Consider the following 26,201-nt stretch of genomic DNA (forward strand, 5'->3'; position numbering starts at 1 on the left):
CCTTTGCTTCATATTCCAGAGGACCACCTCCTCTCATCCATTTCTTTTTCCCACCACAACATTGGACGTAGTTTTCTTCTCATTGAGAACCTCAACCCTCTAATTAATTAAAATGATGGTTCCACCCTCTCCCCGTATGTGGTCAGAGACGTTGCTAAGTAGTGATTAAAATAATAAAGCTTATCTAGTTGTGCAACTTTCATATTTAGACTTTGTTCCCTTCTAGTATTTGTTTGTAAACATTGTTTTATAGGAGTGCATTGGAATCCCAAAACAAATTTAATTTGCTATAAAAACCAAACCAAACTCAACTGCCATCGATTGAGTCCATGCTGGCTCATAGGGACACACACACAAACTCCCTCCCCTCATGGGTTTCCAAGACCAGAATGGTTTACAGGAGTAAAAAAACCCAATCTGTCTCCCTTGGAGCTGCTGCTGGGTTTGAACTGCTGGCCATGCAGATGGCAGCCCAACGTGTAACCATGATACCAAAAGAGAGACAATACTTTGTGCGATTAAAACCCAAGTCACCCCCATTGCTGTAGAATCGTTCCTGGCCACAGTGCTCCAACAGGACAGAGTACAACTGTCCCATAGGGTTTACAAAGCCATGCTCTTCAGGGAAGCAGAGTGCCACAATTTTCTGCTGTGGGGTAGTGTGTGTGTTTGAACCACCAACCTCCTAGCTATCAGTCAAACACTTCAGCACTGTACCACAGGGCCTCGTGTGGGATGACAGGTTCTCTTTCCTTTTCGCTCTTTTCGGAGCTTTGCTAATGAAAGTGATGAATAGTATTTTCAGAACCTTCCCAGAAGACCCACGTATTTCATAACCAACCTGTCGAGTAACGCCAGGGACCTTGGATAGGTAGATGAGGTGAGGTTTTAGAAGCAGAAGGCCTCCCTCCCCTTCCCCCAGACTAATGAGGAAGGAAGCCGTTTTCCTTTATCAATTTAGGGGAATGCTTTTTTCACTTCCGCCTTCTTTTGGTGTTATTAAGCTTTCTAGGTCACTGTTCTGATGTTCAAAAGCACTTGCACAAGAGGCACTCTATCAGGGGCAATATTGACCTGCTTATCAGGTCGGGGAGTTGTAGAAAGTACCTTTAACAGTGATACCTATCAGTTTTCTCAACCTTAAACCATTGAGAAGGAGTTTCAGGGAGGCTGGAGGCAGACCTGGAGCCAGGGTCTAAGTGTTGCACCTCCTCCTCACTTACAGACCGTCTCGTTATCCAGCATCCCTCATGTGCGACCACCGTTTAACAACACACCCGCCACCTGGCAGTTTTATGCTCTCATGATGCTATCTGGCAGCCACCAATGCTGAGGCACGAGGCGAGCGCAGCGCTAGCCGGGAGGGTTAAGGGTACGTGTCAGCTTGGCTGCGCCGTGGTTTTCAGTGATTTGCAGGTGTGTAAGGAAACATTTGCCTGTTTTTGTTTTGTCACGCTGTAGTCCTCCGCTTTAGGACTCGATGGGGCCACCATTCTTTTGCATCCGGCTGATTCCACATACTGACCTGGTCGTTGGCGCTGAACCATGTCGCTAAGTGAGGGGCGGGTGCAATACCTTTATTGTTGAGATAAGGCTATCACTGAGGGAATGTGCTGTGTTGGGTCTCAAGTGCTGGGGTGAGTGCCTTAGGCGTTTCCGTGAATCCCATGGGGTGGAGGTATTGATGCGGCCTGGAGTTTCTAGGTGAGGAAGAGTGGGTTTAAGACCATAAGGAAGCAGCTGTAGATACCCACCCAGTATGCACATCAGTCTTATCAGGCCCCTCTGACTTCAGAGCCTGCACTTGACTTCAGTCTATCTGGTACATCCATTTGTGGACCCACACATGCACGCATGTGAATCCACTCAGTGGCAGAGAGTTGGGTGAGAATTTTCAGTTCTGCAAGAAAGAATGGATAGTGCCCATAGAAGACCAGGTTCTGCCTAACCTTAGCTTGCTGGGATGACTCACATAGGCTTAGGGAAAGAAGTGCCCCTTTGGGGTGATCTAGACATTGGTAAGAGTCAAGGAGGGGTGGCTCGCCTTCCCAGACCCCTGCGGCTCAAGCATGTCTCACGGGCCAGCAGCAGTGCCTTTGTTCAGAAGTTTGTTGCTAAGTGCAGACCCTTGGACCCTATCCCGGGCCCATCAGGTCAGACCTGCTTTCCGATATGATCGCTGGATGGCACCAGAACCATGGTTTTGCACCTTGCCTGCATCTCAGGAAACTGGCGCCAGCTACCAGCATCGACATAGGGATTCAGAATGGCTGCGCTCCGGTGGGATCCTGGTATTTCTGCAAAGCCAGACGGGTGCTGCTGGTCCAGAGCAGTCAGCAGACACTCCAGGATTGTCGGGTGATGTGCTGCGGCTACACCCTGCAGATCCCAGGGCCCAAGCCGAGAGGGTCAGGCAAGTTACTCTGAGCTGACCTGGGGTGACAAGGTGGCAGTCTGCTTTCATGTCTCCTGTTTGAAGTCACCCGCCTCACCTGCCTGTTCCTTGGGTTGAGTTTCATTGATAGAAACAGTGGGAAAATGTGTGCTGGGTGTTCTTTGGCTTTTCACTGCTCCATTGTAAAAGAAGTCCAGCGTGAGTTTAAACCAACCAATCAACGAAACACACCCCCCCCCCCAAAAAAAAGAAGAAAAAGTACTGAAATAAACAGAAATGGGTTAAAAGGACCAAGTGGAGCAATACAATAGCACTGGGTGTTAGTGATGAGCGGGGAGGAGAGTTCAGGCTCTGAAAGGCACATGAGTGTTGTTGTGAGTCGGATTGTATCCTCTGCACTTCCAGATGGAGAGCAATAGGACGATGATGGGTTGTGGCTGCCTGTGGGCTGGGAAGGAGGGATTGTGAGCACTCTGTGCACGGCTGCCGGGGTTTCCTTTTCACGCTGTTTTGGGAACCTGTCTGCTGGTAGGAGATAATATGGACGAGGCCTGTGGGCTTCCTTTAGGAAGATCAGACCGGAGATCCCTTTCTCACACTGACCCTCCCCTTTGCTTCTGAGAGCGAGTCTGGTGACGAGGTGGCTACACGTTGGGGCTGCTAACCGCTTGTTCAGCAGTTCCAAAGCACTAGCTGCTCCATGGAAGGACGGAACTTTCGACTTCCATAGAGTTAGTCTTGGAAGCCCCACAGGGGCAGTTTTTCCATGTCCTACAGGGCAGCTAAGAGTCAGAGTTGACTCAGCGGCTATCAGTTTGATTTTCTGAGTTTTGCTTCTTAAACTATTACCACTGAGCCCCCTACTTCCCCTACAGCAGAGGGCCAAGGACCTGGTCATTGCTGACTGCTACATGTTTCTGGCCCTGGATCTTCATGAACCTGAACTTGATTTGAACGATTCCCTGCCCAAGGGTCCAATATATCATTTTCACACAAAAGTAATGCACAGTTCCCGTTCCCGTATGCCCTGGGTTTGGAAGCACAGCATTGCTAGTTGCTATCAAGTGGACCCCCGACTTACGCCAACCCTTTACACAGCCCAGTCCTGCACCACGTCCATGGTCAGTGGTGGTCAGCCTGTTGGTGATCCATAGGGTTTTCAGTGGCTCCTTCCCGGAAGTAGATCAGTACGCCTTCCTTCTTGTCTGTCTTAGTCTGGAAGCTCTCCTGAAACCGGTTCAGCATTTTAGCAACACAGCAGCCTCCGCTCCTGTTAGACCCCGGGCTGTGTGTGAGATGCATTGGCCTGGAGTCAAAGGAGGTGAGAATTCTACCACTGAGCTGCTGGTGGCCCTAAGGCATTGGGAACACCTACTAAAAAGGAGGGGAACGAGGGCAGGTGTCCCAGCGGTGGTCATTCATGCGGAACTCCCCATCTTTCCTTCAGGCAGCTGGCCCTGTGAGCCTGGCCTCACACGTGAGGGGCTGTTCTGTGAGAGGCTGTTCCAGTTTCTTTTCCATCAGCTTTAACTATGTGTGTGTGCAGGCGCGTTGCTCGGAAAGTGGAGAATTTACACGGTGCCATCGGGGCACTCAGGACTGTGCTTGTGGCAGGACAGGGGAGAGGTGACCAAAACAGGACACGATCGCTGAGGGGTTCTTTCAGAGCTGTACCTGCGGTCCTTTGAGATGATGCTTTAAAAGATGGCTCAGATATGCAACCATATGAACTGATAAGGGACTCTGATGGGGCTGTGATGTAGTAGCCTAGCACTCCTAGCTGTAAGGTTGACAGTTCAAACACACCAGCCACTCCTCTGGAGAAAGATGAGCTTGTCTGCTTCCAAAAAGATTGCTAGCCTCAAAAACTCCAGGGAGCCCTTCTACTCTGCCATGATAGGTTGGCGATGAGTCGAAATCTACTTGGATTTGTTTGACCTAAGAATGAATTCTGAGTTTTGCAAACTTGATTGACGTTACTTCAGTGAATAGTATAGCATTATTGATAATCATGTCCACGTGAAAATTGGAAAAAGAGTTTTATCATGGATTTCAAATGACCTATAATCATAACTTGATTTGTAAGAATGTTTGAAATTTAATCTGTCCTTAGGCATTATTCTGGTTATTTAGTGCTGCGCAAGAAGCATCCCATCACTTAGTGGTTCAAATCAACTCTGGAGGAGCTTTTAAAAGTTCATGGAAAAATGGAATTAACAGAGAATGGGGTTCCCCTCCCCACAAGCTTCTCAAAGCCCCTTCTTAGCTCCTCTTGTTTTGGTCAGGAATTTGGGCTTGGCTTAGCTGGAGGATTCTTCTATGTTGTTGACTTGCAATGGGGTTACTTGGTGGTACTCAGCTGGCAGATGGCCTGGTCCTGAGGGATTGAGAGGATGTCACCTGCTTGGTGCCTGGCAGGAAAAGTTGGGGACCAGCATACATGGGGGTATCCCTCTAAAACCGGAGTTTCTCATTTCTTTTTTTTTTAAAGTTTGTCCCTGCCAAGTTCTTTTTTTTTAAATTAATTAATTAATTTATTTTAACAATTTATTGGGGCTGATACAATTCTTTTCACAGTTCATACATATACATACATCAATTGTATAAAGCACATCTGTACAGTCTTTGCCCTAATCATTTTTTTCTCTTTTCTTCTTTTACATTTTATTAGGGACTCAAACAACTCTTACCACAATCCATACATATACATACATCAATTGTATAAAGCACATCCATACATTCCCTGCCCCAATCATTCTCAAGGCTTTTGCTCTCCACTTAAGCCCCTTGCATCAGGTCCTCTTTTTTTTTTCCCCCTCCCTCCCCATTCCCTCCTCCCTCATATGCCCTTGGTAATTTATACATCGTTATTTTGTCATATCTTGCCCTATCCGGAGTCTCCCTTCCCCCCTTCTCTGCTGTCCCTCTCCCAGGGAAGAGGTCACATGTGGATCCTTGTAATCAGTTCCCCCTTTCCAACCCACTCACCCTCCACTCTCCCAGCATCGTCCCTCACACCCTTGGTCCTGAAGGTATCATCCACCCTGGATTCCCTGTATCTCCAACCCTCATATGTACCAGTGTACAGCCTCTGTCCTATCCAGGCCTGCAAGGTAGAATTCGGATCATGGTAGTTGGGGGGAGGAAGCATCCAGGATCCGGGTGAAAGCTGTGTTCTTCATCGATACTACCTCACACCCTAATTAACCCATCTCCTCTCCTAAACCCCTCTATGAGGGGATCTCCATTGGCCGACACTTGGGCCTTGGGTCTCCACTCTGCACTTCCCCCTTCATTTAATATGATATATATATATACACATACATATATACATATACACATATATGCACATACATACACACACTTATATCTTTTTTTTTTTTGCATGATGCCTTATACCTGGTCCCTTGGGCACCTCGTGATCGCACTGGCCGGTGTGCTTCTTCCATGTGGGCTTATTTGCTTCTGAGCTAGATTGCCGCTTGTTCACCTTCAAGCCTTTAAGACCCCAGACACTATCTCTTTTGATAGCCGGGCACCATCAGCTTTCTTCACCACATTTGCTTATGCACCCATTTGTCTTCAGCGATCCTATCATGGAGGTGTGCAGTCAATGATATGATTTTTTGTTCTTTGATGCCTGGTAACTGATCCCTTTGGGACCCCTCGATCACACAGGCTGGTGTGTTCTTCCATGTGGGCTTTGTTGCTTCTGAGCTAGATGGCCGCTTGTTTATCTTCAAGCCTTTAAGACCCCAGTCACTATCTCTTTTGATAGCCGGGCACCATCAGCTTTCTTCACCACATTTACTTGTTCACCCACTTTGGCTCCAGCCGTTGTGTTGGGAGAGTGAGCATCATAGAGTTCCAATTTAATAAAAGAAGGTATTCATGCATTGAGGGAGTGTTTGAGTAGAGGCCCAAGGTCCTTCTGCCACCTTAATACTTGACCTATAAATATAGACACATAGATCTATTTCCCCATCCTCCTATATATATTTGCATGTACATGTCTTTGTCTAGACCTCCATGAATGCCCTTTGACTCCTAGCTCTTTCCTCCATCTCCCTTGACCTTCCTCCTGTCCTACTACCATGCTTCATCGCCACCTGGGCTAGAGTATACCTCTTCTCTAAGCAACCTTACCCTTGATCATTTCCCACCAGGGGAGTTTCTCATTTCAAAGCTATGTATTAATTTACTTTTTTTACAAAACAACCTCACCATCTTCAAAATACTCCCCATTACACTTAAAACATTTGTCAAATCTGTGATTCCATTCTTGGAAACGTTTTTAAAACTCATCATTGGATGGCTGACAGCACCTCCCTTGTTTTTTTTCCTTCACTTTGTCTATGACCTCCCCTTTCTTGCCTTTCTTCATTCATGGAAACAAAAAGTCTCACGGAGCGAGGTCAGGTGAGTGAGGTGCGTGGGGCAAGAGAGGTATGCGGTTTCGGTGCACTGATATGGCTGTGTGAGCAGGTACAGTGTCGTGGTGGCAAAACCAGGCCCCCATCTGCTACAAATCAGGCCTTTTTTGGTCACACACTGTTAATGCTATCTTTTCAGACCCTCTAAATAGAATTCTTGATTAACAGTCCGACCTGGCGGAATGAACTCCAAATGCACCATGAGTCAACATTTTTGTCTGCTTGGGAGGTTGATGGATGTCCAGAATAAGGTTTCATCCATTGACATTTCACCTCTTTTGAAATGGGAAAACCACACATACACTTGAGTTTTTCCTATAGTTCTGTCTGACCTTGTAAGCTGTGTTTAACATCACAGCAGTTTCTGTGACATTTTTCCTGAGCAGGAAACAAAATCTCACAGCCACATGCTGTTCTCTTTAATCAGCCATCATAAAAAATAAGGTTCGAGAGAAAATGCTTTTATGAAAAAATTCACTGTGACCAGAGAGAACCTTCCCAGGCGATGTCACTGGGTGCCCTAACTCAGAGCAAGATGTCACTGCTTGCCTACTGTGAGAAAAAGCACACTATGAAAGCTCTGCTCAGCCCAATACAATCCCAGTTATTTGGGGAAAGGCAGTGTCAGGTTAGTGAGACTTAGGTGTTGGCTCAGCACTTCCAGAGAGAATTTTCCAAAAGCAGGAAGAAGAAGCTGCCAGTGTCTTGAGACCTAGAAATTAGCACCATCTCATTCCAGTTGTGCTCTGTCAGTGACAGTCACGGCGTCTCCTCAGATTCGAGAGGAGGAGACATGGTTTCTCAGTGTGTTGAGTGTCAAGTTGTGCCCTCTGTGGGCTGTCCTGGGCCTGAGTGCATGTCAGGTGTGTTTATATGCCTGTGTCCAATGTGGCATATGACATCAAACATGCTTCTCCGATTGTTTTGGGTCATGCTTTTAAAGTGTCCATTTATTCATCTGGGCAGTGACTATTAAAATATATCCTGGATGTCGGAAGTAGTGTGTGTTCTTGTTGCAGGAGTTCAAAGAGGTGACTGCTTTCCCAGGCTGTAGGATGGAAAGAGGTCATGACAGTGACACTGTAGGTTTATGTAGCAGCTTCTGTTCAGAGGGTCAAAGTGGTTGCGGTCCTCCGTTCTTCCTCTATTGGCACGTTCCTAAGATAAGCAGGGTCATAGTGTCCCCCAAGCTGATGCTCGGAAGGCTGGGCGAGGTTAGGCTATCTTGCCATCCTGTTCAGAAGGCTCCTCCTCCAGTGAACCTTGGCCCTGAGTAGAACTTGAACATGCAGCCTTCACTCTTAGGAAGATCCTCAACATGGTTGGAAATCGACTCTGGTGCATGTGGCAGTGTACTAAACGATTTATCCTTTACCAAACAAACTAAAAATTCACATTGGAAAAAACTCCAACCCTGTTGATTTTCTTATGTGAATTTTGTATTTGTTTACTCTATATACTCAAGTATAAGCCAACCCAGATAGCCACTGATGCACTTAATTATTTTTAACGTTTTTATTAGGGACTCATACAACTCTTATCACAATCCATACATACATCAATTGTGTAAAGCACATCTGCACATTCTTTGCCCTCATCATTTTCAAAGCATTTGCTCTCCACTTAAGCCCTTGGCATCAGGTCCTCTTTTTTCCTCCTCCCTTCCCGCTCTCCCCTCCTTCATGAGCCCTTGATGATTTATAAATTATTATTTTGTCATATCTTGCCCTGTCTGACGTCTCCCTTCACCCTCTTTTCTGTTGTCTGTCCCCCAGGGAGGAGGTCACATGTAGATCCTTGTAATTGGTTCCCTCTTTCCAACCCACTCTCCCTCTACCCTCCCAGTATCGCCCCTCACACCCCTGGTCCTGAAGGTATCATCCGCCCTGGATTCCCTGTGCCTCCAGCCCCCATATGCACCAGTGTACAACCTCTGCTCTATCCAGACTTACAAGGTAGAATTCAGATCATGACAGTGGGGGTGGGGTGAGGAAGCATTTAGCGACTAGAGGAAAGCTGTATTTTTTATCAGTGCTACATCGCACCCTGACTGACTCATCTCCTCCCCTAGATCCCTCTGCAAGGGGATCTCCAATGGAGGCACCTAATTTTACCACAAAAACTGCATTTAAAATGTGCTGAAAAACCCAGCTTATATCCTTGAGTATATATGGTATTTTTAGTGGAAGTTCACTGGTGTTGCCACCCTGCCTGTTTAATGTTAATGGATTAAACGCTATGGTTACTGAAGAGACAGAGGTAGATGTGGGTAAGAGAGGGGTAACTTATGTGGCTTTTCCATTTAGGAGCATGGCCTTGAACTGGGGCATGCCACTACCTACCAGATGTTCGTAAAGAGTTTCTGCCACAGAATCCCATGGGGGCAGTTCTCTCCTGCTCCCTAGGTTTGCTCGGGGTTGGAAATGGCTTGCTGGGTTTGTTTTTTGGGTTTGTTGAGCTGAACTAAAGAACGAACGAGATCCTAGAGGAGGGAACCCCCCGCGAGGTGTCATTTCCTGACGTCCCATTCTGATGGCTCGCCCTTGAGCTTCTGGGCATTAGAGTGGAGTTCTCTAGGACAACTTAGTCATTTGTGACTTTGTGTTAGACCTGGCCTTGGGAGCCTACGCTTCTGCTATAATGGGCTCACGTTGGCATGGCTTTGGCCTTTGTTCCATTAAGGAGATGTTTCATGAAACTGGTGTGGAATAAACACCTCTGGGCGGAGTGGGTACATGATGGGCTGCTAGCCACAAGCTCAGCAGTGTGAAACCACCAGCTGCTCCAAGGGGGAAAGAGGAGGCTTTCTACTCCTGTGAAGAGGGACAGCCTTGGAAACCCACAAGGGTGGTGTGACTCTGCCCTCCAGGGTCACTAAGAGTCAGAATTGACTCAGTGGCAGAGAGTTGAATCATGTGTTGACACCTGATAGCTCCTGGTTTGTCACTCCCTCCCCTGTGATGAAATGATCTGCCCTACATATTTCCACCAGCATGCACAGCCTGGGTCTGCGTTCCTCAGATCTTTTTGGTACAGCGAACCCCGGTGGCTCTGTGTGACTTTCCAGCTCAATTCTATGTCCAATTCAGAAACATCCACCTGGAAACGGACCAGAGCCTGCCTCTCCCCTTTCTCTCTCTCTCTCATCCTTCTTTGCTTTGCCCTAGTCCTGGCAAAATGTCTCCTCTTCCTGCTTCTCCAATCCCATCAATTCCTTACCTTTGTACAACTCTTCTTGGCCGGAAACCTCCTTTCCCCTAATTTCCTTCTCATATTACTTCTCCATTTATTCCTGTCTTTACTGCGACTCAACAGACAAACAGAAGTCCTCCCTGCTATAGAGTCAGTTCTGACTCACCGCGATCCTACAGGACAGGGGAGCACGGCCCTGGTGGGTTTCCCAGACTGTACTTTATGCCAGCCGAGAACCTGGCTTTTCTCCCTGAAGCAGCTGGTGGAACTGACCTTGCAGTTGGTAGCCCTGTGCATCACCCACTTTGCTGAACGGCAGCTAGAGTGATGTTTCTTTTTTTTAACCCTCAGAAAGTTTTAGAATCGCCATGCTGCCCCTAACCCCCAAAGCACCCTTTCCCCCAAAGTGCTTTCTGTCCTCACCCCAACCGTGCTACCCTTCCCCTTCAGGCACCTGCAGGGGCTGCAATCTCCACAGGCCCACTGTCTGCGTACCCCCGGCTCCTTTGCAGCTCGAGGCCAGGGGTGCCTGCTTAGCGCCTCACTTCAGAGCGCAAGCAATGCCCATCAGACAGCTTCAGAGGTCAACACGTCTGGCTAATGGGATGTGCGGAATCACTACCACATCCATGTCTTCTTTCTAAGAAAAGCGCCCCAGCCATCCAGGCTGTGCTAGGAGTGTGGAACCACAGTGAGCGAATGTGGAAGAGGCTTAGGGAAGGGTTTTCCGTGTGGGACCCCGGGGGGCCTCGCTCCAGCAGGCTGTCCTGGAGAGGAACCTCCCTCCCACACTGGCTTGCCCTGCTCATGCTGTGGCTGGACTCCCTGCACTGCTACATCCTGCGTCATTGCTGATTCTGGGGTGGGGTGCAGCTTGTCACAAAGTAGATAAGAGGGTATAATGTATCCATGGAGGAAAACCAGGAGACTTTTAAACTGCAGGGCAACTATGACTGCTACTTCACTACCGTATATACTCGAGTGTAAGCCAAGGTTTTCAGCACATTTTTAATGCATTGTTTGTGCTAAAATTAGGTGCCTCAGCTGATACTCAGATTGGCTTATACTCAAGTATATATGGTAACTGAGAAATACTCCTCTGGCTCTGTGTGACTAAACGGTTTCCTTTTTCCCTTCTTCACCCTTCATCCATTAAACCTGAATGAATGTTGGGACATGGCTTTGGCATGAGCTGTTCCGATGTGATCTATTCAGTGTTGATCGGCGTAGCACATCCGTAGCTGTAGTAATGAGAGGCCTTCTGAGTTGACTAAGGAAAGTGACCCAGGCCTGGCAGCCTTGATCTTGACCTGCTTGCCTTTTTAAAAATAATTTTATTGGGGGTTCGTACAACTCTTCCCCTCCCCCCAGGCAGCTGCTCATACAACTTTTACATCCATCCATCCATCCATCCATCCATCCATCCATCCATCCATCCATCCATCCATCCATGGTGTCAAGCACATTTGTGCGTTTGTTGCCATCATCATTCTCAAAACATTTGCCTTCTACTTGAGCCCTTGGTATTAGCTCCTCACCTTCCCTCCCCCCCCCCATCCCTGCTCCCCTCTCTCTCACGAACCCTTGATAATTTATAAATTATTATTATTTGTCATGTACTCTGTCCGATGTCTCCCTTCATCTACTTTTCTGTTGTCTGCCCCCCAGGAAGGGGTTCCTATGTAGATCATTGTGATCAGTCCCCCTCCACCCCACCTTCTCCTTCCCCTCCTGGTATCACTGCTCTCTTTATTGGTCCTGAGGAGTTTATCTCTCCTGGATTTTCTGTGTTTCCAGCTCTTATCTGTACCCGTGTACCTTCTCTGGTGTAGCCAGATTTGTAAGGTAGAATTTGCATCATGATAATGGGGGTGGGGAGGAGGAAGCATTAAAGAACTAGAGAAAAGTTGTATGTTTCATTGTTGCTATACTGCACTCTGACTGGCTTGTCTCCTCTCCGTGACCCTTCTGTAAGGGGATGCTCAGTTGGCTTGCAGATGGGCTTTGAGTCCCCACTCCACTTCCCCCTCATTCACAATGATAGGATTTTTTTGTTCTTTGATGCCTGATACCTGATCACATCGACACCTCATGATCACACAGGCTGGTGTGCTTCATCCATGTGGACTTTGTTGCTTCTGAGCTAGATGGCCGCTTGTTTACCTTCAAGCCTTAAGACCCCAGATGCTCTATCTTTTGATAGCTGGGCACCATCATCAGCTTTCTTCACCACATTTGCTTATGCACCCACTTTGTCTTCAGCAATCGTGTTGGGAAGGTGAGCATTATGGAATGCCAATTTAATAGAACAAAGTGTTCTTGCATTGTGAAAGTACTTGAGTAGAGGCCCAATGTCCATCTATCTGCTACCTTAATACTAAATCTATAAAAATACGCACATAGGTCTATTTCCCCATTGTCATGTATCAATATAGTTACATATGTACATGCCAGTATTTAGACCTCTATAAATGCCCTTTGCCTCCTAGTTCTTTATTCTGTTTCCTTTTACTTTCCTTTTTTCCCATGATCATGTTCAGCCTTCATTTGGGTTTCAGTAATTCCTCTCAGGTATATTGCTCTTGATCAAGCCCTACCAGGCCTCCTACACCCTCCTTACCACCGATTTTTGGATCACTTGTTATTTCCTTGTCCCTGGGCTTGTTAACACCACTTCCTTTCCCCTACCTCCCTCTCTCCCATGTCCCCCTGGAGCTGTCGGTCCCGTTGTTTTCTCCTCTAGATTGTTTATCCTGCCTATCTAATCTGGATAAACCCACAGATAATATGAATAAAAAACAAGACAGAGCAAAACAAAGCAACAAAAGAAAAAAACAACAACCAAAAAAAGGGGGGCGGGGAGAAAAACCTGTAAATAGTGAAAAATTTGTTTGTTGACCTTTAGGAGTGTTTTCCTGTCGAGTCTGATGGGGGGGTGTCACGCCCTGGCCCCAAAGTCTATTTTTGGTATTCCCTGGGGATTTCCTTGCTCTGCTCCCCTCGCTTGTGTTGTGTGCCCTTATTGTTTTGCCTCAATGTGGTGGGGTCAGATGGGGCACAATTCCTGCACTGTGTCGCCAGTGTTGTCCCCCATAGCACTATGGGTCAGTGATGGACGTTGTGTCTCATCGTAGGGCTGGCCCTATGGTCCTCTCTGCACTAGACTTGCCTGCCTTTTTTTTTTTTTTTTTGGTGATCCAAATGGGTTTTTATTAAGGAGAGAAGGTGATAGAGAAGAGAAGAGAAAGAGAAGAGAGGAGAGGAGAAGAGAAAGAGGGGAGAGAAAGAGGGGAAAGAAAGGATTGAGAGAGAGAGACCACAGCAAAAGAGCTTGCCTGCCTTTTAAGAATCAGACACCCCCAGACTGCACACTGCCGGCGATGACATCCACATTGCCAGTGCTAGGTGCCAGTCACATGTTCACAGCAGGAGATGGGTGTGTCCCTCCCCAGGTGGCATCTGAGGAGAATTTAGAGCACAGCCGTAAAACAGGAAGAATTCAAAGAAGTCAGTAATTACACTAGCGGATAACAGAGTTTGCAGGTACTTGGCTAGGCTAGGTCACAGGCACCATCTTTGGTCCCCAGTAAGATGCCCAGGTGGCCTAGTGACTGTTGTGGATTACGCTGGCTCAACCGCTTGCTTTCCCAGGACAGCATGCGCCACGCCTGCTAGTCTCTTCCTTCAAAGGCCGTGTCCTTTAAATCAGAGTACTGCATTGGCTTTGACCACAGCTTCCTGAGGAAGAGGTCTGGGCTGGAACCGCCGAGAGCCAGCGAGGCTCAGCCTGGCTGTGGCACTGACTGCTTACTCAAAGGGTTCATGCGTTCGCTGGCAGCCGCACGGTGTCCAGCTTTGTAAACTGTGCCCGGGGAGGCGGGTGAGGGGGAGGGGCGGGGGTTGCCAGAAGCCTGGTGGAGCATCAAGACACACTCAGGCAGTAGACACTGGTCAACGGCTCTGCCTGTGCCAGCCAGGGTCAGTGAGACTGAGCAGCTGCATGGTGATCTCCTGAGTAACTTCTCCTCTGTCGAGACTGGGACACCTTTCTGCGCTGCTCGCTCCTGGTGGCACTGAATATTTATTAGAAAATGATGTCTGCCAGCCCTGTGAGTGCAGGAGAATGTAGTGTTTTCTAAACTGAATGGAAGTAAGGCATCATAGAAGAGAGTCAGGCTGTGCCTTCTTTTTCCCTACAGTGGAACTGCAAGGGCATATTCCTATGCGGAACTCTCCCATGAACAAACAAAGGGTGTGCGAGGCTCTGCGTGGATGTGCACAGGTGTGTGTACACATGTATGTAGGTGCACACACTTGTCCATGTGTGTGCCCACATGTCTGCATGTCTTCATATCACACATCCATGTGCAGAACATCTGTGTATATGAGGAGGCTTCAAACAGTTCATGGAAAAAATGGAACCACACGATGATAGAATTTTCTGAAGATAAACAAGCAGCCATCTAGCTGAGAAGCAACAAAACCCACAGGGAAGAAGCACACCAGCCTGTGTGATCATGAGGTGTCTATGGGATCAGGTATCAGGCATCAAAGAACAAAAAACTCATATCATTGTGAATGAGGGAGAGTGTGGAGTGGGGACCCAAAGCCCATCTGCAGGCAACGGGACATCCCCTTACAGAAGGGTTGCGGGGAGGAGACGAGCCAGTCAGAGTAAAGTATAGCAACAATGAAACATACAACTTTCTTCTAGTTCCTAAAATGCCTCCTTCCCACCCACTATCATGATCTCAATTCTACCTTACAAATCTGGTTAGACCAGAGGAGGTACACAGCTACAGATAAGAGCTGGAAACACAGGGAATTCAGGACAGATACAACTTTCAGAACCAATAATGAGAGTAGCGATACCAGGAGGGGCAGGGGAAGGTGGGGTAGAAAGGGGGAACTGATCTACAAAGATCTACATATAACCTCCTCCCTGGGGGACAGACAACAGAAAAGTGGGTGAAGGTAGACCTTGGACAGTGTAAGACATGACAAAATACTAATTTGTAAATCACCAAGGGTTCATGAGGGAGAGGGTAAAAAGGAGGGGGAAATGAGGAGCTGATACCAAAGGCTCAAGAAGAAAGAATACATCTTAAGAATGGTGATGGCAACAAATGTACAAATATGCTTGACACAATGGATCAATGTATGGATTTTGATATGAGTTGTACCAGCTCCCAATAAAATGATTTAAAAAAGCATAGTATTTTCCATGAACTTTTGGAAGCCCCTTCATATTGTTTGTGCTCGTGTCTGTCTGTACATCATTTCAGCATGTCTTTGTATGTTTTAAGTCCATGTGTGCACATAGCAGTGTGCATGTGACTCCGTGTGTGTGAGTGCATGGGTGTATAGGCACAGTGCACGCATCTGAGGGTACATCCAACCCAACTCACTGCCAGTGAGTCAAGTCCAATCAAAGCAACCCTCAGGCAGGGTAGGACTGCCCTTGTGGGTTTCTGAGACCGTAGCTCTTCACGTGCGTAGAGAGCCTCCTCTTTCTCTCTCAGAGCAGCTGGTGGTTTTGAACTGCTGAGAGGCTGGTGGAACTGCTGAGGGGCTCCCAAAGCATGTGGGGAAACCTCCCGTTTTCCCACGATTGCTCTGAAGCCCCTCGCAGTTCCGTCTGTGTGCTTGCTGGGAATGCGCCCTTCTCTGCATGTGTGGACGTCCGTGTGTGTGTGTGTGCGTGTGCAGGAGTTGGAATAAAAACATCATTGTTCCTCAACTGTTTGAGTTTTCTAGGGCAAGGCTGGGGATTTATTTTGCCATCATTAGCCTGCCTTAGGTATTTCTCTTATAATAAATTATCCTCTTAGTTGAATGTTGAATTTTTCTATGGCTCAACTTTCAAAATGAATATTTACATTGGAAAACATCATTGGAATATTTAGGGGAAATATCCAAAGCTTCTCTTTACAAAATTATGCTTGATTCCCTTAACTAAAACTCCCCTCCCCCACTGCTTTATGGTAAAGATAGTATGCACTCCTTTCCCCATTGTCCTTGTAACCTTGTAACCTGACGCTTCAGTTAGGACCACTGTGTTGCATACAGGAGCCCGGGTGGCATAGTGGTTCCCGGGTGGCATAGTGGTTCCTGCTGACATGGACAGCAGGTTCGAAACCACCAGCTGCTCCCTGGGAGAAAGACTCGGATTTCTACTCCTGTAAAGAGTTATTGCCATGGAACCCACAGGGCCAGTTCTGCCCTGCCCTAGAGGTCTCTATGAGTTAGAATGGACCCGGTAGCAGTGTGCGACTTGCATTGCACAAGTGCTGGTAACGCAGCAGGACTCCCTGAAGACAAGAGGAAGGTTTATGCTGGTCGGGGTGGGCTGTGTCCTTGGGAGCTTTGTGGAGAGAAGCTTGCTAGCCCCATCACAGGGCAGGTCCCAACTTCTAAGTTTCTATTCTCTGTCACTTCCAGTTAATGTCTCACGAGTGGGCGCTCTGTGCTACAACCAGTGGAATAATTTTAGCATCTTTCCCTCCTTGTTTATGCTTGAGTGTTGTTATCCTGCCTGCTCCTTGGGGAGCTGGCTGATTGGTAAATTAGTGCCAGCAGAGGAAGCGGGAAACAATGTGTGAGTGTGCTTGATTTGAGTAAATACAGGCTACAGTTTGTTTTATTGGATTTTGTCTCTTCAGTGAGAGCACCAACTAGGAATCCCACGCAGTCTTGCAAGCTGAACGCTCACCCCAGACAGCAGAACTCGCAGGACGTTGCTGTTGTCTCGGAAAGCACTTAAGTCTTTAATGAATGAGGCGATTTCCAGCTCCATCAATAATTAACTGGGAATATGACAAGTTTTATCCAAGCTCAGAGCTGCACGGTGTTTCCGACAAGCTGCTCCTGCAGATCGCAGCTCTCGTGTGAAATCTCTCTTTCCAGTCCCCAGGCAACACCACAAAGCACAGGGTGCCTGCTGCTACAGAGGCTCTGCTTTGAACGGACCATCGAGGGTTCTTAAAGATGTTAAGCATTCACTGGTGGTCGTACAATAAATACATTTTGTTCGTAGGACATGTGTCAAGACCTTTTAAAGAAGACAGACCCATACAAGGTTAAGTTAAACAATGCCGGTTCTGGGGTTCACGTTCAGACATGCCTGGGTGTGTTATCGGTTTGGACACGCCTCTGTGGTCTGTGGATGGCTGCAGACAAGTTCTGCCAGCAATACCCTTCAGTGAAGAAGTTCTAAAAAGTTGAGGCCTGCATTTTTGAGAACAAGGCCAGGAAAGTTGTGAACGACCTGCTCGTAGGCTAATTTTGTTTGTTAGGGTGGTGGTGGTGGTGTATGTGTGTTTCATTCCTTAGTTGAAATTCACATTAAACTGGGACTTCTGGCAACCCTTTGCTGAAGTGTCACTCCATCAGGTCACTGCTGACTCATAGTGACCCCCCTGTGCATTTCCGAGATTGCAACTATTTATGGGTGTTTAGAAAACCCAGTCTTTCTTCTGAGGAGCTGCTGCTGGTGGTTTTGAACTGCCAAGCATGGGGATCACAGCCCAATGCATAACCACCACACCACCAGGGCTCCTCTCTCTCAGTGGCTAGAGCTAGTATGTATGTATCTTATGTCTTTATATCTAACACATATAAATGTGAGTGTATAAATGTGTTTATATGTTACTGTAGTGTGTTGTCTAGTTGATTCCAACTCACAGTGACCCTAGAGGACAGGGTAGAACTGCCAGGGTGGGTTTCTGAGACGGAAACTCTCTCTAGCATCCCCGCAACTCAAGCCACCACAGTGCAATCAACTGACCTGCAGATGGCGGAAAGGAGATAATTCCGTCAGCCATAGTCTCACCACTGAAAATAATGCTCAATAATCCCCCCTTCCCCCTTTATTAAGATTTTGCTTTTTGGAATCATCATTTGTCCTCCTTTTCTGTTGGGTGGGCCTCTTTTCCAGATTATGCGTGGAGGTTGTATACTTGTGTACACACATGCGTGGGTCATCACAGATGGCAGTTGGGTCCATGACAACTGTTTTACTGTGCTTTCAAGATGTGTGCTTCTTGTTGTACTTGTGAACATGGAGGTTTTACCTTGGCCTTCTTGAGGTGCGTGATACGGTGATTGGTATTTGCGTTTGAATCTTTAAGGCCTGAGGAAGGTTGCAAACAACCTAGCAGTTTTTCGTTGACAGTTGGATGAACTTGCTCAACTTTACATCCACCGTCTCACAGAACTTTCTAAAAGCTTTGCAGCTGTGTCTCTGTCTGTGTGTGTACTTTGACCTACCTAAAATAATATGTCAGTTGCTTTTTTAATGGGTTGCATCCCATTCTTAGATTTATAAAAACAAACTAAAAACAATCCCCACCAAATGACATGTGTATATTGGAAAAGAAGTATATGGAAAATCCCAAACCCGTTTCTAAGTTTTTCAAAGACTTAGGAATGAGCAGGGTCAGGAATGGAGAAGTTTCTGGTACGTAAATAGAAACAAACGCTGTGTGGGTCTTACAGAGATCTGTTGCCTTTCATGAGAGGGCAGTCTCGCTTCATTCCTTTCTAATCACCAGGCGTAAGGAGACGCAGTGACTATAGTTACTTCCAATTGCCATTCATAAAATTGTTGGTCAATCCTCCCGGGCTGCACCGGGGCTTATGACGCCTTAGAGAATGTCAGAGGGGTTCTCCTTTGTCTTTCCAGCGACTGTGGGTCAGTCTGACCTGTGGTGAACCCCCATATATCCGAGCAGCACTTAGCTCACTGGGATTTTCAATGGCTGAAGATTCAGATCACCCAGGGCTGTCTGCGGAGGCTCCTCTGGTTACAGTGAGCGCTTTAGCCATTTGCAGCCAGCCCCAGGGACTTAATAGTCCACTGGCCATCCCTGCTGGCAGGCCCCTATCATTGTCAAACTTGCCTTTGAGGATTCAACATGATACGTTTCTGGTTTTTTTTGGGGATTGAAAAACTTGCCTTTGAGGATTCAGCATGATACTTGTTTCTGGGGTTTTTTTGGGGGGTGGTGGTGGTGGTGGTGGTGAGGTAGGGGCAAATTTAGCATTGCCACTTGCTTGTCTTTTACCAATGATTTTGGATCAAAACCTTAGCCACAAAGCCGCACCATTGACTGAACGAGTCAATAACTTGGTGCCGATCATATTCAGCTGGGCTCGTCTCTCGTGGCAGCAGGCGCCTTCCTTGAGAACGTTCCAGGTGTGGAATTTTCACAGTGCACAGGAAGAGTTTGGCAGGATTGATAGACGGGGTGGTGAAAGTGCACTGGTTGGGTTTTTGCACGGGAGCAAAGTCAACTGTCAGAGTTTTCGATTTCATCTGCCTTTCTAGATGTCTGTCTCAATCTCATAGTGACCCCTTTGGATAGGCCGGAACTGCCTCTGGGGGGTTTCCGGGACTTTAACTGGTCATGGAGAGGCTGCTGGATTCGACCACACCCCCAGGGCATCTGAGTCGGAATGGAGGATGTGTTGAGTAGACCATGAAGGCTGCCCAGGAGGAGGAGGATGTTCAGAATGAGGGAAAAAGCAGAAAAGGTGTGATTTAAAAGCACACGTGCAGGTGCTTTACAAAGTCTATGGAATGGATCCAGTATTTCTTAACTCCTTTCTGCACAATCTTCTTGAAATACATAAACATATATGTATGTTTTTGTATGTGTATGTGCACGTGTGTTTATATGCATACATATTTATAATCCTGTAAATAGCATTCACTTTGGTCATCTTCAGCCCTATAAGAATATGGATTTCAGGGCAGAAATCTGAAGCTGAAGAGAATGTGACTGTAGTCATCATTTGATATTTCTGGGGCCCCAAAAGCCTCACTATGTGAATGGGCAGGTGTTTGGAGATTGCGGTCATTTGAGATTTGAAAAAATAATCATTTTTGAAAGGATAGAATCATTCCTCATGTATGTATTTAAATTAAAATAGGACCAAGTGACTCAGATACTCATAGACTGAGATTGATAGTAGCATTCCACCCTTGCCACCCCTCCCCCATCCACATAGCAAGAATCCTTAAGCAATAGTCCTAGAATTCAGTGTAGAGATGTTTTAGTATCACTTAAGTTAGGTAAACCATTTGTTGCTACAATGTAGTTTAAATAAATTCTAATATCCATTTGGACCCTTTGTAGCAGTTCTGAGAGCCAGTGCCATATTTCTACCATTAACCAACCTTCCCCCCTCCCCTCCTTTTTGCAACATATTTTGAATTGGGGGAAGGTTTACGTAGCAGATCATCTGTCTTACGCTCAACAATTCACACACATTTTGTTTCATCTAATATATTGCAATCCTCTCGATGTACTCACCTTCCGGATCCTGCTTTTATTCACCCATCTTTTCAAGCCCTCTGAACTTTGTCCATGGGTAAATGCTGCCCCCCTCTTTATTTATTTATTTTTTCAACTAAAGCAGTGTTTTTCCTCCCCCGCCCCTTTAAAATCTTTAATGGTTGACTGTTTTAACAAGAGTGAGTTCACTCCCAGACCTACCAAGGGCTATAGACTTGGGGACTCTGCTAGTGTCTGTCTGACCAGTAAGCCTGATCGCTTGTATGATTTTGAGTTCTGTTATGAATTGTTCTCTCACTATATGCAGCAACCTCAAATATGATCCTTTATGTAGCAGGTGGTCGTGGTAGCCAGGTACCATCTAATTCTTAGGGTCTCAGATGGTGGAGACGAATGTGTTAACACCAACTCATCAAAGAGGATATTAAAAGGTGGGAACATGGACTGATGAATGCTATAGCAACTGTAATGCTTTTAAAAAGCATTGTCAGTTTATCTTCCCATTTGACGAAAGAGTGAAAAAGTTGAAGATAACTTTCCTAAAGTTCTACAGTGTCCGCTAGACATGAGAGGACAGGAAGAAAAAAGGAGGCTTTCAAAGTATATTTGAAAATGCCCAGACAGAGTGTCTTCCCCTACAGCTCTGCACTTGCGTAGTGTACAGATTTTTGCTGGGTACCGTGAAAGTGAAAGGTCCTAGTCTGCAGTCCTTTCACTTTGACCATCTCACAGGTGGTGAGAGTGGAAAAAGCTGGCAAACAAACTCTAATGTATATTGTAACGAATATTGAGTACATATTTAATGTAGATCCTATTTTCTTGTAATACTGGCTCATTAAGGCGTCCTGATGGCACTGTCAGGCACTGTTGCCATCAAACCCACCAACTGCTCCAAAGGAGGAAGATGAGGCTTTCCGTTTCTGTAACAATTTATACCTTGGAAAGCCCAAAGGGGGAGTTCTAATCTATCTTATTGGGTCACTATGAGTTGACTCAGTGGCAGTGAATTTCATCAGTTTATCAGTGTAGACATGCTGATACAGAAGCCATTCTTAAAATTTTTTTTGAACTAAAGAAAGTTTAAAGCCTTTCCTGCTATTTTATTATGCATGTTCACTTTCAGCCCTTGAAATAAAGGTGGGGTGTAGAAGGGAAAGTGAAAATCAATTGAGCTTTGTACATTGTTGGGCACAGGTAACAATGCTTTTGGTGGAGGCGACATAATTCCTTGCATTGCAAACCTTCTGATCAGCTGGAATGATGGAGACCCCACTCTTAGGACGTTTGGAAGTCATTTTGAGGACTGCCGTGACTAACACAAAGACATGCTTGTGTAGATACTGTGTCAGGATCCACTCCACGGCGGTACTTTTAGTGATAGGTCGAGCCTTAATGGCGTAGTGGATTACATGTTGAGCTGATAACTATAAGATCAGGAGTTTAAATCCAGCAGTTGCTCCCTGGGAGAAAGATGGAACTTTATGCACATTTAAAGATTTATAGCCACAGAACCTCACAGGGGAAGTTCTACCTCTCAGATAGGGTTGCTATGAGTTAGCATTGACTCAGTGCCCATGATTAAAAAAAATTTTTTTCTAGTGGATCCTCACATTGTATGCTCCGAAAACATCATGAAAGATGCAGACTTTATGTGTCCCAACGTGGACTGACCACACGTGGCTTCATGGAGGGTGTCGTGGTCCTCCAGCAAGTTTCTACCAGCACCTCTCCTGGAATGTTCCTTCACTGCCTTGAGGAGCAGGCTGGGCCCTGCTCCTGCCTTAGGACCTCTCACCGTTTTAAGAGAATTGTAAGGCCTCGTGACTGATTTGGGAAAAAAGCAGTCATTGGAAACTATGGGGCACAGTTCTACTCTGACCAACACAGGGTTGTCAGTGATAAGGGATTGGCTCCGTTGGTTGGTTTTATCTGACCAAGTACATCAACCATTCTTCTCACCTTCCTTGATAGAGGTGTTTCAGGTAGGCACTGTCCTGAAATCAGGCCCTTCCTGACTTGCTGGTGACTTTTCTTTGGCGGAGGCGTGGCTGGGTTCTGAAGCCAGTTCTGATGAAGGTGGGGGGATAGTAATAGTTGAGTCAAGGTGTGTTTCCTTGCTCTGTTCCCTTTATCAGTTAAAAATACCTGAAAATTACAGCCAGCTTGTCACAACTTCTCAGTAGGAGCCAGATTTAGGTATCACCTTTGAGAGTGCTTAAGCCCCAAGGAGGTAAAATTCCATTAATGCTACAGTTCTATTTTTCTAAAAAGTTAAAAACCAAACCCAAAACAACCCTCTCCACTGCAGTCTGTGCGTGTTGGTGGGATGCTTTCAGCGTGTGCCTTTCCTCTCGTGGGGCTGTAGCTCTCTCCAGCTCACACGGGCCATCGCCTGGACTTTACATGCACGTGGAATGCGAAATACTGCATAGTTGAAATCATTACGTTCTATTTTCCCCTTTCCCCAGTTCCAAGTTTCCCCGGAAGCCCCGCCCACATTTAAGAGCACCTAACTGAAGTCCAGTGTATTCTCTCGGAAAAGGCATAGTGTGGTGGTGTATGTGGAGAGTCAGAGACAATTCTTTCCCTACTCTGTTCCAGAGCCATGCTGCCTTTTCTTAAAAAGACAATCAGATGGCTGGCTTTAGGGGCTGCTTTCATTTATTTTCTTTTGGCATCAAGTATTGGCTTTGAAAGAAAGCTGCCATGTGGGGGGGGGGCTCTTTCTCTTGCCCTTGTGTATGTGCATGAGACTGTGGAACCCACCAGAAAGTAGTTTTTTAAAAAAATAAGGAATGGGAAAGGACTGAAGAGGAGACCGGAAATGCCATTTCTTCAGCCAGAGCTGCAGTCTGTCCGAGGGCGGTGTGGCTCCGGGTCACAGGGTGGCGTCCAACAGCAGGGCGGCATTCTAACCAGGAATGGCTCTCTGAACACCACAGCAGCCTTGCAGCTGCGCAGACTTTCAGACATGCACCTTGAACTTGGCACGGTGGGAGCTCAGGGGGGGTTAGGTGGAGGCGAGAGAAGGGGGTCCACAGATCCCCTAAGGGCTGGAAGCTTCCTTCGGCTATGGAGCCGGAACAGAGAAGCATGGGATGGGAGAGTGAGCTCCTGCCCCGAGTTCAGGGAAAGAAAAGAGTGGACGGAAGCATGCTCTTTCCACTTGGGTCAAATCTCAAGTTGTTTTATGTCCCCTGCCCCTCCCCCACACCGGTGCCTGCGAGGATGGCTGGCCATTCCAGTCCAGCTCCTCTCTCTGAGTGGCCGCCTGCGTGTTCCCTGTGTATTGCACGTTTGCATCTGCTTTTATTATTGTTCCCTGTTCCTTTAGAATTCGTATTTTACCCAAAGTAACTGCAGTTTTGACTCGCAATGCTCCCCCCCATTATGTTTAAAAGTACAGCTTCTGAGAGAGCTGGTGGGAGAAAATAAGGAGGGGCATGCTGGTGTCCCTGGGGGAACTCGGATGAGACCAGAGAAGACTAAGCTTCTACTTAGCAGTGATTTCATTAACGAGTCCCGATGGAGTTTTAACAGCAGAGCAGGATTTCCGCTTATTGTGATTCCCAGTGGCCTCTAAGAAAGAATTCCTCAGGACAGTTTTCAGATGGCATATTTCTGATGAAGGGCTTGAAATAATTAGCTGTGTATTTCCAGAATAAGTGGCCAATGCAAATATTTCAATGCAAGGGAAGTACTTAACGCAGGTTATTATGTAAATTGTTATTTTGTAGATCTCATCATAGCAAACAATACGTCGAGAGTGCTGTTGAGCTCACCCCCCAGAGTTCTGCCATAATTTAGTACTTGGTTGTAACAATTTACACACTGGACTCACGCTGCCGTCATTAGAAAGCATGGTTGAGGGCAGAAATGGAAACAATGGCAATTGCATTTTTGTATTGCTTTTCTTTTTACCATCATAAGAATGTTATTTTATTTATTAAAATAAAAAAACGCAACCTATGTTATTTTGTCTCAACATATCCCAGGCATATTTGAAGTTTTACACATTGCTAATCTCAAGACAGTTGTAGCCCATGAGTCATGTGAAGTGCTCAGATAAATGTTTTTGTGCATGTGCTTAGAGACTGAAACTTTCTGTCTCCCCTTCAAAATCAATCTGTGATGATTGTAAACTATAAGCAAACATCATGTTTTCACTTAGTCTCTTTCTACACTTCAGATTCAGTCCAAAAGGGCAAACTGAAGAACCAACCGACCCGTTACCATCTAGTCTGTTGACCCTCTCGGGCAGAGCTGAACTATGTGTGCTTCGGACAGTAGTCTGCCACATTTATCTTCTGCAGAGCAGCTAGTGGGCTCAAACTGCCAACCTTGTAGCTTAACCACATGCTTAGCCACTGTGCCCAAGTCTCCTTAAAGCTGTGCAGGGAACTGGGCAATGCTTTGCTACATTTTGCCTGGGCTCATCATGCATCTGAGCCAGCTGTACAGCAACTGGCAACAACAATGCTAGTGTGTGCACGTGTGTATGTATATGTACGCGTTTTAAAAGATGGTTTATGTATACTCAGTGACTGGTTCTTGAGGTTTCTTTTATCAAAGGCAAAATCATTATTTAATAAACTATCTGCCACTAATTTGAAAACATGGTAAAAAGAATGGGGAGTTAAATTAATGTCACAAGAATATCTATGGGGATTACTAATAGGCGTAAGCAATTTCCTGTGTAAAGAAAAAAAGGAAGATGGCTGGGAGAAAAGAAGTAGGAAACTAGGATGGGGTGATGAATTACTTGTTGTGACTCTTTCATCCGTGGTCCTTGTAACTCCCACCAGAGGAGTGGGTGGGAGATGCGGATAGGGTGCATGAGACTAACCTGGGGACCGTTCAGTTTTGCCATTATCTGGGTGTAGTGTGAGCATCTCGGGAGCAGGAGTGAGAAGGCCCACAGTGGACGGTGCCTAAGATCCTGTGTGGGGCGGAAGGGGCAGCACAGAGGTAGCAGCACCCGAGCACAAGGCAGAGTGGCAGGCTCTCTGGTCCACGGAACTATCAAGCCGAGTGCCTTTGCTCAGGAGGGTGCCTTGCAGGATAAGGTGCCCTTTGAGCACCTATTAGCATGAAAGGAGTTTTATTAACATGTGCCTGTGCAGGGCAGAGGCCATGCAACTGAGAGGCCAAACAGATAGGGGTGTCTGGAAGAGGTGCTAGGGACAAATCCTTGACATTTCTGATCCTGACTTGTAACCTTGTAAGCTTTCCCAATAGACTCCCATAATCCCGAGCGTTCTATTGCCCGTGAGTTCCCTGTGTCCGTTCTTATGGAGTATCAACCTTGGGAAGGGAGTGCACCGGTTAGGGGGGACAGTAGGTGTCAGAATGGGGTAAATAAGGTTAGAGGGTGCAGACAACAGACTTCTGCCTTAGAAAAACCATCCTTTGGCAGATTTCATCCTGTGGAAGAGTTCAGTCCTCCCTCCTCTTCATGTCACTGAAGAAGGTCGATGTAGTCCCCATGCCATTTTTACAGACAGCGGGTGGTGGTAATTGCAACACATTCCAGTGTTACCCAGCATTCAGAGCGTGCTCCGCCCACCCCTGAGCATCTGCATGCTCAGCTTTAGGTGGCTGGTGCATTGCTATTCTTCACAATGAGCACGCCCTCTTTGAACTTGCAAAGTGAGGGAGCCGCTGTTGTCCTTCTTAATGCTAGTGTTTCACAACATGACATTGTATGTCATTAAAGTGTTACAGCTAATCAATACTTTCTAATCCATGATTTCTGTAGTTCAGGGTCTCCATTGAAGTGCTGGATCCAATGGATGGATTCATTGTAGATGATTGCAGTAACCCTGCAGTTGCTTTGTCTCATTTGGGTGGTGACTAGCTGTATTAATACTGTCTGAGTAAATA

General features: G+C 46.5%; 1 protein-coding gene across 15 annotated transcripts in view; it reads left to right on the forward strand.

The window, feature by feature from the left end:
- PARD3 (par-3 family cell polarity regulator) overlaps window positions 1–26,201 on the forward strand; it is a 746,206-nt gene that overhangs the window by 13,927 nt on the left and 706,078 nt on the right. The gene's annotated exons all lie outside the window — the stretch shown is intronic.

Source organism: Tenrec ecaudatus, chromosome 5, assembly GCF_050624435.1.
Source record: "Tenrec ecaudatus isolate mTenEca1 chromosome 5, mTenEca1.hap1, whole genome shotgun sequence".
Lineage (NCBI taxonomy): Eukaryota > Metazoa > Chordata > Mammalia > Afrosoricida > Tenrecidae > Tenrec > Tenrec ecaudatus.